This window comes from Orcinus orca, chromosome 19, assembly GCF_937001465.1.
Source record: "Orcinus orca chromosome 19, mOrcOrc1.1, whole genome shotgun sequence".
Lineage (NCBI taxonomy): Eukaryota > Metazoa > Chordata > Mammalia > Artiodactyla > Delphinidae > Orcinus > Orcinus orca.
The window spans coordinates 59,543,584-59,561,389 of NC_064577.1; the positions used below are offsets into that span (position 1 = coordinate 59,543,584).

The 17,806-nt window shown below is 42.6% G+C and overlaps 1 pseudogene; it reads right to left on the reverse strand.

Annotated features, from left to right (window-relative positions):
* LOC125962026 (RAD52 motif-containing protein 1-like) overlaps nt 1-14,471 on the reverse strand; it is a 31,449-nt pseudogene extending 16,978 nt beyond the window's left edge.
* Between the last annotated feature and the right edge of the window lie 3,335 nt (nt 14,472-17,806).

The window sequence follows — 17,806 nt, forward strand, 5'->3', positions numbered from 1 at the left end:
ACTCAAACACAGGTGTCCAAGACTTATAATCACTACACTATTCTATATGATAAGCAAGCAATTGAGGAAGAACTGGATCAAACACATTCTGTATGAACTGAGGCAAGTCATTCTACATCTAAACACTGGGGACAATAATATTTGCTGTCGTTTTTCTCATAAATGCCATAAAGAACAAATTTAAGACTGCTGCTGTGAAAACATCTGGTGAATGAAAGAATATGCAATGTTTTAGATAACCATTATTTTCATCCAATTAACTTTTCAAATAAGTTTATTTGCTCACTGAAACTGAAGCACTTCAAGGACAATCAAAAAGGTCTTACCTAAAACTACTATCAGCAGTTTCTGGAATGCATCTGTCATAGCCTTCTGAATAGCAAGCTTCTGGGTTACCTTCCTTTTCATAAGGAATGATAATGACCCTAAATCCAACAAAAAAAGATGAATTTAAAATGCCTATCTGAATAACTGATTTCTAGGTTATATGTTTAAAACTAAAAATGCATCTGTGATTCTTAGATCATTATCTTAGTGATTAAGGGCAGGCACAACACTGGGGTGCGGTTGAATGTCTCTGTTGTAGGTATACCCTGGCATGGCACATTTTACTGCTCAGATCTATTCTCAAAGTTCCTATAATACTTGATGGTAAATGCAAACCAAGAACGTGGCACAACTTTCATAATACTCACAGATTTCAAATGGACAAGCTGAGGCTACACGGCTACAGACCCTGCTCTCCTGGGCATAAAGGGCTGGATTCATACAGTGAGATAGATTTGGTGGTAGTGCAGATGATCTGGCCTCTCCTCAACCATCACCCACTCAGGTGGATGGTGGAGCCTCCTCCACTCAATTCGCTAACAGCCCTGCCTCTGACTTAAAACCCTAAGCCCAAGTGCCATTGATTCTAAGAGAAAGCTCAGTACCAATAGGAATCCCCTTTCTAGGGATCTACGTTTACTTTTTCTGCTCAGGCCCTTCTATAGAAGGCAAAGGACTGAACATTTACACAAGAGTTTATTTCAATATTTTTTTTCCAACAGCAACAAAAAGTTACTTTAATATTCTTGTGTCCACAGTTAACAAAATCAGGTAAGCAGAGCCCCCTGTTAGATTTTAGCCTCGTTTACTTTTTGTCTGGATGTTTGAATCATTATACCTGGACCAAGAGAGTGGCACTGGGAATGGAGAGGAAGGGACATAAAGCAGACATGCTTTAAAGAAAGAATCCAAGAGAACTCAGCCCTAACTATTCACAGGAAATGGAGAAGAAGGGCAAATTAGAGTTGATTCCATACTTTCAAGCCAGGGTGACAAGGAATGGTGATCCATTGCCAAGACACTGAAGTGATGGGCACAGGGCGGTGAGCTATCGGGGGAAAGGAGTTTGGTGAGTTGTCCTGGAGAGCAGCTCTCATTTTCCTCCTCTCACCTCCAGGGCTGATGATGAATCTTCTGAGCCTGTGAACACCAATGTGGTCCTGCGGTATGATGGGCTGATCACCTGGGATGCACCAGCCATCACCAAAAGCTCCTGTGTGGTGGATGTCACCTACTTCCCCTTTGATAATCAGCAGTGCAACCTGACCTTTGGTTCCTGGACCTACAATGGCAATCAGGTGGATATATTCAATGCCCTGGACAGCAGAGACCTCTCCGACTTCATCAAAGATGTAGAGTGGGAGGTGCATGGCATGCCTGCTGTGAAGAATGTGATCTCCTATGGCTGCTGCTCTGAGCCTTACCCGGAGGTGACATTCACTCTCCTTCTAAAGTGGCGGTTCTCTTTCTATATCGTCAACCTCCTCATCCCATGTGTCCTCATATCTTTTCTGGCTCCCTTGAGTTTTTATCTCCCAGCAGCCTCTGGTGAAAAGGTCTCCCTGGGAGTGACCATACTGTTGGCCGTGACTGTATTTCAGCTCATGGTGGCAGAGATCATGCCAGCCTCAGAGAATGTCCCTCTGATACGTGAGTTCAAGTGTCTTACACTTTGAGTCAGCACTGTGGTAACTGGGGTTGTATCTGTATCTTTAAACTCCTAACAATGAGGTCAACTTCAGACTCAACACAGGCTGTCACATACTTGATTTGGTGTCTTCAGTTGGCATCTTTGAAAAGAGATGTGGCTGTTGGAAACAAAGCTGGTCTTGTTGTCTCCAGGTTTACCCAAAAGAGGAATGAGAGCAATATGGTATAGAGCAGTGGTTCTCAGAGTATGGTCTCTGGACCCACAGCATTAACATCATTTTATTTTATTTATTTATTTATTTTTTTGCTTGGGGAACATTATTTTATTTTTATTATTTTTTATTGGAGTATAATTGCTTTACAATGGTGTGTTAGCTTCTGCTTCACAAAAAAATGAATCAGTTATATATATACATATGTTCCCATATCTCTTCCCTCTTGCGTCTTCCTCTCTCCCACCCTCCCTATCCCACCCCTCCAGGCGGTCACAAAGCACAGAGCTGATCTCCCTGTGCTATGAGGCTGCTTCCCACTAGCTATCTACCTTATGTTTGGTAGTGTATATATGTCCATGCCTCTCTCTTGCTTTGTCACAGCTTACCCTTTCCCCTCCCCATATCCTCAAGTCCATTCTCTAGTAAGTCTCTGTCTTTATTCCTGTTTTACCCCTAGGTTCTTCATGACATTCTTTTTTCTTAACTTCCATATATATGTGTTAGCATACGGTATTTGTCTCTCTCTTTCTGACTTACTTCACTCTGTATGACAGACTCTAGGTCTATCCACCTCATTACAAATAGCTCAATTTCGTTTCTTTTTATGGCTGAGTAATATTCCATTGTATATATGTGCCACATCTTCTTTATCCATTCATCCGATGATGGACACTTAGGTTGTTTCCATCTCTGGGCTATTGTAAATACAGCTGCAATGAACATTTTGGTACATGACTTTTTTGAATTTTGGTTTTCTCAGGGTATATGCCCAGTAGTGGGATTGCTGGGTCATATGGTACTTCTATTTGTAGTTTTTCAAGGAAACTCCATACTTTTCTCCACAGTGGCTGTATCAATTTACATTCCTACCAACAGTGCAAGAGGGTTCCCTTCTCTCCACACCCTCTCCAGCATTTATTGTTTCTAGATTTTCTGATGACAGCCATTCTGACTGGTGTGAGATGATATCTCATTGGAGCTTTGATTTGCATTTCTCTAATGATTAGTGATGTTGAGCATACTTTCATGTGTCTGTTGGCAGTCTGTATATCTTCTTTGGAGAAATGTCTATTTAGGTCTTCTGCCCATTTTTGGATTGGGTTGTTTGTTTTTTTGTTATTAAGCTGCATAAGCTGCTTATAAATTTTGGACATTAATCCTTGGTCAGTTGCTTCATTTACAAATATTTTCTCCCATTCTGAGGGTTGTCTTTTGGTCTTCTTTATGGTTTCCTTCACTGTGCAGAAGCTTTGAAGTTTCATTAGGTCCCATTTGTTTATTTTTGTTTTTACTTCCATTTGTCTACAAGGTGGGTCAAAAAGGACCTTGTTGTGATTTATGTCATAGAGTGTTCTGCCTATGTTTTCCTCTAAGAGTTTGATAGTTTCTGGCCTTACATTTAGGTCTTTAATCCATTTTGAGCTTATTTTTGTGTATGGTGTTAGGGAGTGATCTAATCTCATACTTTTACATGTACCTGTCAAGTTTTTCTAGCACCACTTATTGAAGAGGCTGTCCTTCCTCCACTGTATATTCCTGCCTCCTTTATCAAAGATAAGGTGACCATATGTGCGTGTGTTTATCTCTGGGCTTGCGATCCTGTGCCATTGATCTATATTTCTGTTTTTGTGCCAGTACCATACTGTCTTGATTACTGTAGCTTTGTAGTATAGTCTGAAGCCAGGGAGCCTGATTCCTCCAGCTCCATTTTTCGTTCTCAAGATTGCTTTGGCTATTCTGGGTCTTTTGTGTTTCCATACAAATTGTGAAATTTTTTGTTCTAGTTCTGTGAAAAATGCCATTGGTAGTTTGATAGGGATTGCATTGAATCTGTAGATTGCTTTGGGTAGTAGAGTCATTTTCACAATGTTGATTCTTCCAATCCAAGAACATGGTATATCTCTCCATCTATTTGTATCATCTTTAATTTCTTTCATCAGTGTCTTATAATTTTCTGCATACAGGTCTTTTGTCTCCTTAGGTAGGTTTATTCCTAGATATTTTATTCTTTTTGTTGCAATGGTAAATGGGAGTGTTTTCTTGATTTCACTTTCAGATTTTTCATCATTAGTGTATAGGAATGCCAGAGATTTCTGTGCATTAATTTTGTATCCTTCTACTTTACCAAATTCATTGATTAGCTCTAGTAGTTTTCTGGTAGCATCTTTAGGATTCTCTATGTATAGTATCATGTCATCTGCAAACAATGACAGCTTTACTTCTTCTTTTCCAATTTGGATTCCTTTTATTTCCTTTTCTTCTCTGATTGCTGTGGCTAAAACTTCCAAAACTATGTTGAATAACAGTGTTGAGAGTGGGCAACCTTGTCTTTCTCCTGATCTTAGTGGAAATGCTTTCAGTTTTTTACCATATGGATGATGTTGCCTGTGTGTTTGTCATATATGGCCTTTATTATGTTGAGGAAAGTTCCCTCTATGCCTACTTTCTGAAGGCTTTTTATCATAAATGGGTGTTGAATTTTGTCAAAAGCTTTCTCTGCATCTATTGAGATGATCATATAGTTTTTCTCCTTCAATTTGTTAATATGGTGTATCATGTTGATTGATTTGCATATATTGAAGAATCCTTGCATTCCTGGAATAAATCCCACTTGATCATGGTGTATGATCCGTTTAATGTGCTGCTGGGTTCTGTTTGCTAGTATTTTGTTGAGTATTTTTGCATCTATGTTCATCAGTGATATTGGCCTGTAGGTTTCTTTCTTTGTGACATCCTTTTCTGGTTTTGGTATCAGGGTGATGGTGGCCTCGTAGAATGAGTTTAGGAGTGTTCCTCCCTCTCCTATATTTTTGAAGAGTTTGAGAAGGATAGGTGTTAGCTCTTCTCTAAATGTTTCATAGAATTCACCTGTGAAGCCATCTGGTCCTGGGCTTTTGTTTGTTGGAAGATTTTTAATCACAGTTTCAATTTCAGTGCTTGTGATTGGGCTGTTCATATTTTCTATTTCTTCCTCATTCAGTCTTGGCAGGTTGTGCATTTCTAAGAATTTGTCCATTTCTTCCAGGTTGTCCATTTTATTGGCATAGAGTTGCTTGTAGTACACTCTCATGATCTTTTGTATTTCTGCAGTGTCAGTTGTTACTTCTCCTTTTTCATTTCTAATTCTACTGATTTGAGTCTTGTCCCTTTTTTCCTTGATGAGTCTAGCTAATGGTTTATCAATTTTGTTTATCTTCTCAAAGAACCAGCTTTTAGTTTTATTGATCTTTGCTATCGTTTCCTTCATGTCTTTTTCATTTATTTCTGATCTGATTTTTATGATTTCTTTCCTTCTGCTAACTTTGGGGTTTTTTCTTCTTCTTTCTCTAATTGCTTTAGGTGCAAGGTTAGGTTGTTTATTCGAGATGTGTCATGTTTCTTAAGGTAGGATTGTATTGCTATAAACTTCCCTCTTAGAACTGCTTTTGCTGCATCCCATAGATTTTGGGTCGTCTTGTCTCCACTGTCATTTTTGTCTAGTTATACTTTGAATTCCTCCTTGATTTCTTCAGTGATCACTTCGTTATTAAGTAGTGTATTGTTTAGCCTCCATGTGTTTGTATTTTCTACAGATCTTTTCCTGTAATTGATATCTAGTCTCATATCGTTGTGTTTGGAAAAGATACTTGATACAATTTCAATTTTCTTAAATTTACCAAGGCTTGATTTGTGACCCAAGATATAATCTATCCTGGAGAATGTTCTGTGAGCACTAGAGAAAAATGTGTATTCTGTTGTTTTTGGATGGAATGTCCTATAAATATCAATTAAGTCCATCTTGTTTAATGTATCATTTAAAGCTTGTGTTTCCTTATTTATTTTCATTTTGGATGATCTGTCCATTGCTGAAAGTGGGGTGTTAAAGTCCCCTACTATGAATGTGTTACTGTCGATTTCTCCTTTTATGGCTGTTAGTATTTGCCTTATGTATTGAGGTGCTCCTATGTTGGGTGCATAAATATTTACAATTGTTATATCTTCTTGGATCGATCCCTTTATCATTATGTAGTGTTCTTTGTCTCTTCTAATAGTCTTTATTTTAAAGTCTGTTTTGTCTGATATGAGAATTGCTACTCCAGCTTTCTTTTGGTTTCCATTTGCATGGAATAACTTTTTCCATCCCCTCACTTTCAGTCTGTATGTGTCCCTAGGTCTGAAGTGGGTCTCTTGTAGGCAGCATATATATGGCTTTTGTTTTTGTATCCATTCAGCCAATCTGTGTCTTTTGGTGGGAGCATTTAAGGTAATTATTGACATGTATGTTCCTATTCCCATTTTATTAATTGTTTTGTTTTCATTATTGTAGGTCTTTTCCTCCTCTTGTGTTTCTTCCCTAGAGATGTTCCTTTAGCAGTTGTTGTGGAGCTGGTTTGGTGGTGCTGAACTCTTTGAGATTTTGCTTGTCTGTAAAGGTTTTAATTTCTCCATCAAATATGAATGAGATCCTTGCTGGGTAGAGTAATCTTGGTTGCAGGTTTTTCTCCTTCTTCCCTTTCTATATATCCTGCCACTCCCTTCTGGCTTGCAGAGTTTCTGCTGAAAGATCAGCTGTTAACCTTATGGGGATTCCCTTGTGTGTTATTTGTTGTTTTTCCCTTGCTGCTTTTAATATGCTTTCTTTGTATTTAATTTTTGACAGTTTGATTAATATGTGTCTTGGCATATTTCTCCTTGGATTTATCCTGTATGGGACTCTCTGTGCTTCCTGGATTTGATTAACTATTTCCTTTCCCATATTAGGGAAGTTTTCAACTATAATCTCTTCAAATATTTTCTCAGTCCCTTTCTTTTTCTCTTCTTCTTCTGGAACCCCTATAATTCGAATGTTGGTGTGTTTAATGTTGTCCCAGAGCTCTCTAAGACTGTCCTCAGTTCTTTTCATTCTTTTTTCTTTATTCTGCTCTCCAGTAGTTATTTCCACTATTTTATCTTCCAGGTCACTTTTCCGTTCTTCTGCCTCAGTTATTCTGTTATTGATCCCATCTAGAGAATTTTTAATTTCATTTATTGTGTTGTTCATTGTTGTTTGTTTCATCTTTAGTTCTTTTAGGTCTTTGTTAAACGTTTCTTGTATTTTGTCTATTCTATTTCCAAGATTTTGGATCATCTTTACTACCATTATTCTGATTTTTTTTCAGGTAGACTGCCTATTTCCTCTTCATTTGTTAGGTCTGGTGAGTTTTTATCTTGCTCCTTCATCTGCAGTGTGTTTTTCTGTCTTCTCATTTTGCTTATCTTACTGTGTTTGAGGTCTCCTTTTTGCAGTCTACAGGTTCGTAGTTCCTGTTGTTTTTGGTGTCTGTCCCCAGTGGCTAATGTTGGTTCCGTGGGTTGTGTAGGCTTCCTGGTGGAGGGGAGTAGTGCCTGTGTTCTGGTGGATGAGGCTGGATCTTGTCTTTCTGGTGGGCAGGTCCACGTCTTGTGGTTTGTTTTGGGGTGTCTGTCGACTTATTATGATTTTGGGCAGCCTCTCTGCTAATGGGTGGTGTTGTGTTCCTGTCTTGCTAGTTGTTTGGCATAGGATGTCCAGCACTGTAGCTTGCTGGTCGTTGAGTAAAGCTGGGTGCTTGTGTTGAGATGGAGTTCTCTGGGAGATTTTCACCATTTGATATTATGTGCAGCTGGGAGGTCTCTTGTGGACCAGTGTCCTGAAGTTGGCTCTCCCACCTCAGAGGCACAGCACTAACTCCTGGCTGGAGCACCAAGAGCCTTTCATCCACACGGCTCAGAAGAAAAGGGAGAAAAAGTAGAAAGAAAGAATTAGTAGAAGTAGAAAGAAAGAAAGAAAGAAGGGAGGGAGGGAGGGCGGGAGGGAGGGAGGGAGGAAGGAAGGAAGGAAAGAAGGAGGGAAGGATGGAAAATAAGATGATAAATAAAATAAATTAAGATAAAATACAATAATATTATTAAAATAAACTAAATAATTACTAAGTGGGAAAAAAAACGGATGGATTGAACCCTGGAACAAATGGTGGAAGCAAAGCTATACAGACAAAATCTCACACAGAAACATACACATACACACTCACAAATAGAGGAAAAGGGGGAAAAAAATCATAAATCCTGCTCTCAAAGTCCATCTCCTCAATTTGGATGATTCGTTGTCTAAAGGAGGGAAGGAAAGAAAGAAAGAATGAAGATAAAGTAAAATAAAATAAAGTTATTTAAAAAAAATAATTATAAAGGAAAAATTTAAAAGAAACAAAAACAGATGGATAGAACCCTAGGAAAATGGTGGAAGCAAAGCTATACAGACAAAATCTCACACAGAAGCATACACATACACAGTCACAAAAAAGGAAAAGGGGAAAAAATAATAAATCCTGCTCTCAAAGTCCACCTCCTTAATTTGGGATGATTCTTTGTCTATTCATGTGTTCCACAGATGCAGGGTACATCAAGTTGATTGTGGAGCTTTAATCCGCTGCTACTGAGGCTGCTGGGAGAGATTTCCCTTTCTCTTCTTTGTTGTCACAGCTCCCAGGGGCTCAGCTTTGGATTTGGCCCCGCCTCTGCGTGTAGATCTCCGGAGGGCGTCTGTTCTTTGCTCAGACAGGATGGGGTTAAAGGAGCCGTTGATTCGGAGGCTCTGGCTCACTCATGCCGGGGGGTAGGGAGGGTCACGGAGTGCAGGGCAAGCCTGCGGCGGCAGAGGCCGGCATGACGTTGCACCAGCCTGAGGCACGCCATGCATTCTCCCAGGGGAGTTGTTCCTGGATCATGGGACCCTGGCAGTGGCGGGCTGCACAGGCTCCCAGGAAGGGGGGTGTGGATAGTGACCTGTGCTCACACACAGGCTTCTTGGTGGCGGCAGCAGCAGCCTTACCGTCTCATGTCTGTCTCTGGGGTCCGCGCTTTTAGCCTCGGCTCGCGCCCGCCTCTGGAACTCCTTTAAGCAGCGTTCTTAATCCCCTCTCCTCGCGCATCAGGAAACAAAGAGCGAAGAAAAAGTCTCTAGCCTCTTCGGCAGGTCCAGACTTTTCCATGGACTCCCTCCCAGCCAGCCGTGGCGCACTAACCCCCTTCAGGCTGTGTTCACGCCGCCAACACCAGTCCTCTCCCTGCGCTCCGACCGAAGCCCGAGCCTCAGCTCCCAGCCCCGCTCGCTGCGGCGGGGGAGCAGACAAGCCTCTTGGGCTGGTGAGTGCCAGTCGGCACCGATCCTCTATGCGGGAATCTATCCGCTTTGCCCTCCACACTCCTGTTGCTGTCCTCTGCTCTGCGGCTCCGAAGCTCCCCTGCTCTGCCACTCGCAGTCTCTGCTCACGAAGGGGCTTCCTAGTGTGTGGAAACCTTTCCTCCTTCACAGCTCCCTCCCACTGGTGCAAGTCCTGTCCCTATCCTTTTGTCTCTGTTTATTCTTTTTTCTTTTGCCCTACCCAGGTACGTGGGGAGGTTTCTTGCCTTTTTGGAGGTCTGAGGTCTTCTGCCAGTGTTCAGTAGGTGTTCTGTAGGAGTTGTTCCACGTGTAGATGTATTTCTGGTGTATCTGTGGGGAGGAAGGTGATCTCCACATCTTACTCTTCCACTATCTTCCCGGAAGTCATCTATTTCAATCTTTAGACAATGATTTTTTTGGGATAACTGAAGGCCAGAAGACATCTGTATTTGAAGGACTATTTAGCACAAATTATTAACCAAAAAAAAACCTAACTAATTTTCCCTCCTCCTAAGCTTCTTGGCAGTCAGTCAGTTCTAAAATTCTAAAGTTTATGGTGGTGTCAGGTATTGCCTAAGATAAAAACCTATATTGTCAGGCAGAAAAATTTTGCCCAGGGTTTTAGTTGCTTAGCAAAGGTGATGATGTTTGAAAAGTTGAGTTTCAGAAAGAAAGGAAAAAAGAGAAATCCCACTCCCTCACCTGGGCACACACACACATACCTTCCTCCAACTTATCCAAAGGTTCCTCAGCCATGCCACCTCCAGAACTCCTGCACTCATGGGAGGGGAACACCACCCCTAATCACAGAAGAACTTCAGGCTTTGCTTCGGAAGTCATGTCACAATATCTTCATTTTCCCTTTCTTCAAGGTTAGAAATATCCTGAAGCTCTTAGGATTTTGAATTAAAGCCTAGACTTCAACATATTCTGTTGTTATAAATAAAAAATAAACTCCAGCAATCCCAGGTAATAGTTTAGGTATTCTATAGCTTCAAAAGCAAGTGAGACTTGCAAATGAATGACTAGATATGGACAACTATTTTTTATTATATACCATACAAATACTGGAGAAAACTATGAACACCACCATCCAAGTCATTGAGATTATCACTAATTCTAGGTGGCAGGCCAATGCTCAGATACTTCCATGTGGAAGCCTCTCACACATCCTCCCCATAGCCCTGTTCTATTCTTCTCTCTAAAGTCTAGGAGTTCAATGTTGAAAGGAGTCTGGTTAGTCAAAGAAAATCTACAGAGTTTACCCTGATGATCCTTTTTGACCACCCATGGAAACCAAAGTAGTAATTTGACAATTCTTGGCATCTGGAGCTGTTTAGGGCAAGTGTATTATGTTCAACCGTCTTATGTCTAGTGCCAAAATGAACCTAAAGACATAAAAGACCTAAAATTATCACAACCCTACATAGAGACTTATTTTGGATATACCTGAGATTTATCAATACCAATTTCATAGAGTGGTTGTGAAGATTAAGTAGGACATTTTAAGCAATGAGTTCACAGTGAGCCCTAAATAAATGTTATTTATTACTTTTAAGTCAGTACTTTCTGCATCATTTCCAGGGCCCCTGATTAACCGGAAGGTTCCCTGACCTCTGGTGGTGAAAGTGATGATGAAAGCAACCAAAGAAGCCCAGCAGAAGCCTATTATGGGGCTGGGGGTAAGCAAAGGAAGTGAACTGTTTTAGTTGTCTCATCCTGTAGCTCCTGCTTGAGAATATGACCTGAAGAGGAGATAAGATGGGCCTGCCACTGAATTAGGACCTTAATCTGTAGCACCCCCTCCCCATGTTACTAATGCCTGTTAGAAGAGGGAAGACATATACGTCTATAAATGTAAATAAAGTAACCAAAAGAATTAGAGGTTCATCTGCATTAACAAGCTTCTTTGAAAGTGCAAATATTTCCAGTCTTAACTCCCTAAGTCATTTACATATTACTGTGGATTTTTTACATCACTAGTTCTTTCTTAAATGTCTATTTCCACTTTGAACAGGGTGTAGTATATAAATATAGTCATAAAATTCAAATAATACAAATAAAGTGAAAGCATTGTTACTTCTTTATTGATTTGTTTGTGCATCTTCCTCTGTCACTAGTTTATGAACTCCTTAAGTGCTTGAAGGAACCATATATTATTCTTTCCTTATTACCAGAAACAAGCATAGATCTTGGCATATAATAGAGGAGTGATGGTCTGGTGACTGAGTGAATGAATGGGCACATAAGAAAATGAAATTACTTTCTCCAACTGAAGCTACTTGCTGGGAAGGAGAAATGAAGACTAATTTTTAAATATTGAGTGTCACATGGGAGGCTAGGCTCTGTATGTTGAGTCATAATGGAGCTGTCCTGGACAATTATGAAGCTTCAGAAGGGCTCTGAGCTCCTGAGTAGTAGAGACAGCTGACATCTGGGATAACCTTGCCACAGTTCTTGCTGGCAAACATTTCCCTTCATGCTACTGAGAAAAACTCAGATACATTAGGCCTTTCCTTCATTTTATTTTAAGAAGTTATTCTCTTTTCTGTATTTTTTAAAAATGCAGGGGAAAAAAGATAAGAAATATGTATACCTGCCAATGAGTTAAAGAACACAGATTTGGAACTTCCCTGCTGCTGCAGTGGTTAAGACTCCATGCTCCCAATGCAGGGGGCCCGGGTTCAATCCCTAGTCAAGGAACTAGGTCTCACATGCATGCTGAAACTAAGAGTTCATACGCCACAGTTAAGGAGGCTGTGAGCCACAACGAAAGGAGCCTGCCTGCTGCAACTAAGACCCGGTGCAACCAAATAAATAAATAAATAAAATTTAAAAAGAACACATAATTAAAGTAGATAACAATTTCGGGGGTGTGGGTACTAAACTAAGGCTCTGCATTAAATAAAGAAATCTAATACGAATGTCCTTTCCTCTCAACACTACAGTGACTTGTAGAAATTTTTCTTCATTATTTTATTAGTGATGGGCTTTATGCTGTGAAAATCTCAGAACCTAAGCTTATGCAATGGTCTTAATGTCCAATATAAGAAAAGAATTCATTACTCACAACTGATACCACGTAACTGTTTCATAATCTTTCCAGGATCATCTGTAATATCTGAGTGGTTATGTGAAATGGTTGCAGGGTCCGCAAATTAAGGAATGTCTGACACAAAATCATTTCAATCCCAGGGAGTACAGCCAGGATTGAAGAGGGTGTTAAACAGGGTACAGAAGTGGGAGGTAGTGTACCTGGAGTCACATCTGAGGAGAGTTCTCAGATTCAATAAAGGTGAAATTAGTGAGTAAAGAAATATGGGTGAGAATAAGCAGCAAGGTCAGTAGGAAGTAGCCAGAGCAAGAAGCCAATCAGAGAAGACACACAATTATAAAGTGAAAGGTCTGGGAAATCTAAGCCTCACTCACTTATTCAGAGGAAGTGAAAAGGTCCTTGAAAAAGGAATGGTGGCTGAATGGAGGCACATAATGAAATGTTCATTCTGGGGAAGTAAAATTGGATGGCATATTGATATGGAATAAGTTTTCTACAGTGCATTAAAGAATATTTTAATGATCCTCTGGAAGCTGAAGGGGGTTCTGAATAGGCAGTTTGAGAGTGATGATGATGATGAAGCCTCCTTTATGTTACATCTGACAAAAGTTTGGCAAGCTCAGGACTTCCCTGGTGGCAGAGTTGTTAAGAGTCTGCCTTCCAATGCAGGGGACACGAGTTCGATCCCTGGTCCATGAAGATCCCACATGCCGCAGAGCAGCTAAGCCCATGTGCCACAACTACTGAGCCTGTGCTCTAGAGCCCGTGAACCACAACTACTGAAGCCCACATGCCTAGAACCCGTGTTCCACAACAAGAGAAGCCGTCGCGATGAGAAGCCCACGCACCGCAATGAAGAGCAACCCCCACTCACCGCAACTAGAGAAAGCCGGGGCGCAGCAACAAGACCCAATGCAGCCAAAAATTAATTAATTAATTAAAAAAAATTTTTGTCAACCTCACACATTTAAAATCCACATAAAAGTAAATATAAGGAAGACTCTTGTGAAGATTTCTTAAATTAAGGGGCAGCATAAAATGACATGGGGTTTAACATCAGTCAACTTTGCATTTGGCCTCTAGTTTCCACATTTGCTGTCATGAACTTTAAGTAAGTCACTTAACCATCCTGATTTCGAGTTTCTTCATCTAAAAAAAAGAAAGAAAGAACTGGAGAACTGGGGGATCAGTGGAGCAGTGCATCTGAGAGCATTCTGTACAGCACAGTGCTGTACAAACGCTGGCCATTTCCCCCCCCCCCCCGGGATCTTAGTTCCCTGACCAGGGATTGAACCCGGGCCCTCAGCAGTGAAAGTGCAGCGTCCTAACCAGTGGACCGCCAGGGAATTCCCGATGGCCAATTAGCTTTAAATTCAGCACTTCATCCCAGTAGAGCGACGAATTCCACATTTGGACCCACCTTCACTGGAGATGTGTGAAAAAGCTGCTTCTGGTTGCATGCCTTTTGGGCTCTGTGGGCATCCCTTGCTGAATAAAACTTAATGATGGCATAGAACCCAGGACCAGCCACTGCTGCGTTTGCGAAGACTTGGACCGACTACAGAAGGCCAAAGTGGGAGAAGACTGTGAACAGAGAATGCTGTAGGCTGGTCCCACGCTAAGTAAGTGCAGGAAATTTCACGCCCGGGAAACCAAACCACCCTTTCCCTTATATTCTGCCAGCCCTTCGGCACAGGTAACTGTGGTAAGCCTGCAACTCCAAACACTTCTCATTTCATGAACAAGTTTCCCTCTGAAATCCTTAGCTCCGAGAAGCATTAGGAGGCGATGCCGTCAGTTGGGATCTATCTCTCAAAAATCTATGGGGGCGAGCTGGCTGCTCAGGTCAGCTCTAGAAGTAAGATTCCTCTCAGCGGAGACCACAGGCAGATGAGGTACCGAAGCAGTCCCAGTTACTGGGGCGCGGGGCGGCTTCCTCCACCCCTCCCTCTGCCCCGGCTCGGCTCACTTGCAAGGTCTCGGCCGTGGGTCCAGATCACAGCTCCCACACCAGCAAGGTTTTGTCACCACCGATGGCAACCACAAAAGGTACCAAATCCACCATCCTACCTTCACCCCGCATGTGCGGCTCGGGGCACAAGCGGACTGCGCCTGCGCACACGAGCCCACGCTTTTTAAAAAGTTAGTGCCAATAAATCTAATATATAGAAAAATAGTTGAAAGCCCCTGAGTGTTTTGTGGATAGAAAAGCTTGAGATTCAGAGCAAATACAGAGCTGGACAGTCTAAGAATAAACTATCTCTCCCATCCATTAGAAGGGCTAGGTAGCAGCTTCTGGTTATGGAACCAGAAACTCTCAGGTGCCAAATAGGACATGAAACAGTAACACTTTTACTATTTATAAAATTGCAGAAACAAACAAAATAAACAATAATATATTTACACCTGTCCTATAAGACAAAGGGTACTTAAGACCTAATGAATATAAAATCAGTTTACAAACTATGATGCACTATATGAATAAGTTCTCATTTGCAAAGAGCACAGCATGGGATATGTGGCCATTAATGATAATTCCCTTCTCCTTTCCATTCCTTTCTCTTGTTCCTTTATGTATGTGGATCAGTTACATTATTAAGCTAACAATGTAACTGAGCTATTATTAGCTTAATAATGTAACCAATAGTCTAATTTTTAGCAAGGGGGTAGTTCTTAGAAACTTAGGGAACTGGAACTCGGAATGAATGAATTAAAATAATGCAATTACATCATTAATTTTAAAATTTATCATCATTGATTAAAAATTAAAATAAAAATTAAATTAAAAATTTATTATCCCGCAACTGAGACTCACCACAACGTGTGACGTCTGTCAAGCATTCACCGTCACAACTCAGCTTGACTGTCTTACAGACAACCTCAATAGTATTTTTATTTATTTATTTTATTTTTTAATTTTTATTTTATTTTATTTTTTTTGGTGGTACGCGGGCCTCTCACTGCTGTGGCTTCTCCCGTTGCGGAGCACAGGCTCCGGACATGCAGGATCAGCGGCCATGGCTCACGGGCCCAGCCGCTCCGCGGCATGTGGGTTCCTCCCAGACCGGGTAACAAACCCCCGTCCCCTGCATCGGCAGACGGACTCAACCACTGCGCCACCAGGGAAGCCCTGTCCATAACTTTTTAAAATTGAAGTATAATTGGTATGTAACATTATATTATTTTCAGGTATATCAAATAATGATTCAGTATTTGTATATATTGCAATCTGATCACAGAAAGTCAGCCTGACAAGCAGAATCTTGGCGTAGAAGTCTTGGGCGTTGCCTTAGTCTGAGCCGCACTCAGAGTAACCCTCGGCTTCGCATTCCATCTAGGACCTCCTGCCTGAAATCACCGTGCCTCCTAGAGGAAGTCGGCTTGCGTTCTGACTGCACTTTCAGTCCTGTTCTTCCTGTGGCACTGCAGGCTTTTGAATAGCCACAGGCCCAGGGGAGCAGCTACGGCGTTCCTTGGTTGAGGCAGTTCGCCTGATGCAGAACACTCTACTTCGAGAAGCTGATTCAGGGAAAGACACACCGGGTAACCTGCGTCTCTTTGGACTTGTTAGAAACCACAGTGGGGTATGCTGAGTGTGCCCATGGAAAAGGGGGCCTGCTGGAACTAGCCTTGCTTTCCCATTTTGAAGGCTGCATTCATGCTGCCTTGAAGCTGCCTGACATCCCCTGCACTTGATACGCCTGTAAACCCTGTAGGAACGCTTCTGGGGAGAAAATGAATTTGCTGTCTAAACCAGGTGCTTCCGTGACTGCGGTGTGGTCAGCCTGACAAGCTCTAGCACTAAAAGGAAACCCAACGTGTGAACTTGCCTCCAGTTCAGGCCCTTAGTACCCATGTAGATACGGAGGCATGCAGCTCTTTCCATGAGTTCCTAGTCGCTCATATGCTTTATTATAAAGGAAGAACCACTTCTGAGGACTCCGAGTCCTCTCGTGTATGCATCATTTCCCCTCCAAGTTCACTGAGTACCTCCAGAGCCCTGTGCGCCGGCTGCGAAACTTCGAGGAGTCCCATTTGTTGATCCCTTGGAGGCCCTCTGTGCGTGCCTAGAGACGGGCAACACACTGTACGTTCCTTGAGGAGAGCTACATTTCCAGAGACCTCGACCGGCCTCAGGACAACATTGCTGCCGAGTGCCAAGTGCTCAGGAAGACTTTGTCATGGCCCTTGTGTGAGCTGCCATGTGATAACACTCTGCTTTGAATGCTTCGAGGCCCTCGTACCTGGAGTCACTCTGCTCGAGGAGAAAGTCAGCATCTTGCCATGCGGTGTCGCTGACGGCACACCCAGCAGAAACACATGCCTGGAAGTAAGGCCCTGATTTGCCGTGCAGAAGCGGAGGCGTGCAGCAGTTTCCATGAGCCGGTGGCCTGTGCTCTGCGTGCCTTTAACGGCAGCACGGTTCTCTGGACACCTAGGAGGCTAGCGTGGGCACCCTGTTGCCGGCAGGAACACTGAGTACCCCCAGGCGCACCTGGGTCTGCTGAGCAACATCCAGTCCCGTAGCCCTTTAGAGCCCCTCTGTGCATGCCGAGCATAGGGAAACGCACTGCACTCTCTTTTGAAGCGTCTTAATTTCCTCAGCCCTCGGGCACGTTCACAAACACCGTTCTGGCCAGTCCCCCATGGCGTAGAAGTCTTGGGCGTTGCCTTAGTCTGAGCCGCACTCAGAGTAACCCTCGGCTTCGCATTCCATCTAGGACCTCCTGCCTGAAATCACCGTGCCTCCTAGAGGAAGTCGGCTTGCGTTCTGACTGCACTTTCAGTCCTGTTCTTCCTGTGGCACTGCAGGCTTTTGAATAGCCACAGGCCCAGGGGAGCAGCTACGGCGTTCCTTGGTTGAGGCAGTTCGCCTGATGCAGAACACTCTACTTCGAGAAGCTGATTCAGGGAAAGACACACCGGGTAACCTGCGTCTCTTTGGACTTGTTAGAAACCACAGTGGGGTATGCTGAGTGTGCCCATGGAAAAGGGGGCCTGCTGGAACTAGCCTTGCTTTCCCATTTTGAAGGTTGCATTCATGCTGCCTTGAAGCTGCCTGACATCCCCTGCACTTGATACGCCTGTAAACCCTGTAGGAACGCTTCTGGGGAGAAAATGAATTTGCTGTCTAAACCAGGTGCTTCCGTGACTGCGGTGTGGTCAGCCTGACAAGCTCTAGCACTAAAAGGAAACTCAACGTGTGAACTTGCCTCCAGTTCAGGCCCTTAGTACCCATGTAGATACGGAGGCATGCAGCTCTTTCCATGAGTTCCTAGTCGCTCATATGCTTTATTATAAAGGAAGAACCACTTCTGAGGACTCCGAGTCCTCTCGTGTATGCATCATTTCCCCTCCAAGTTCACTGAGTACCTCCAGAGCCCTGTGCGCCGGCTGCGA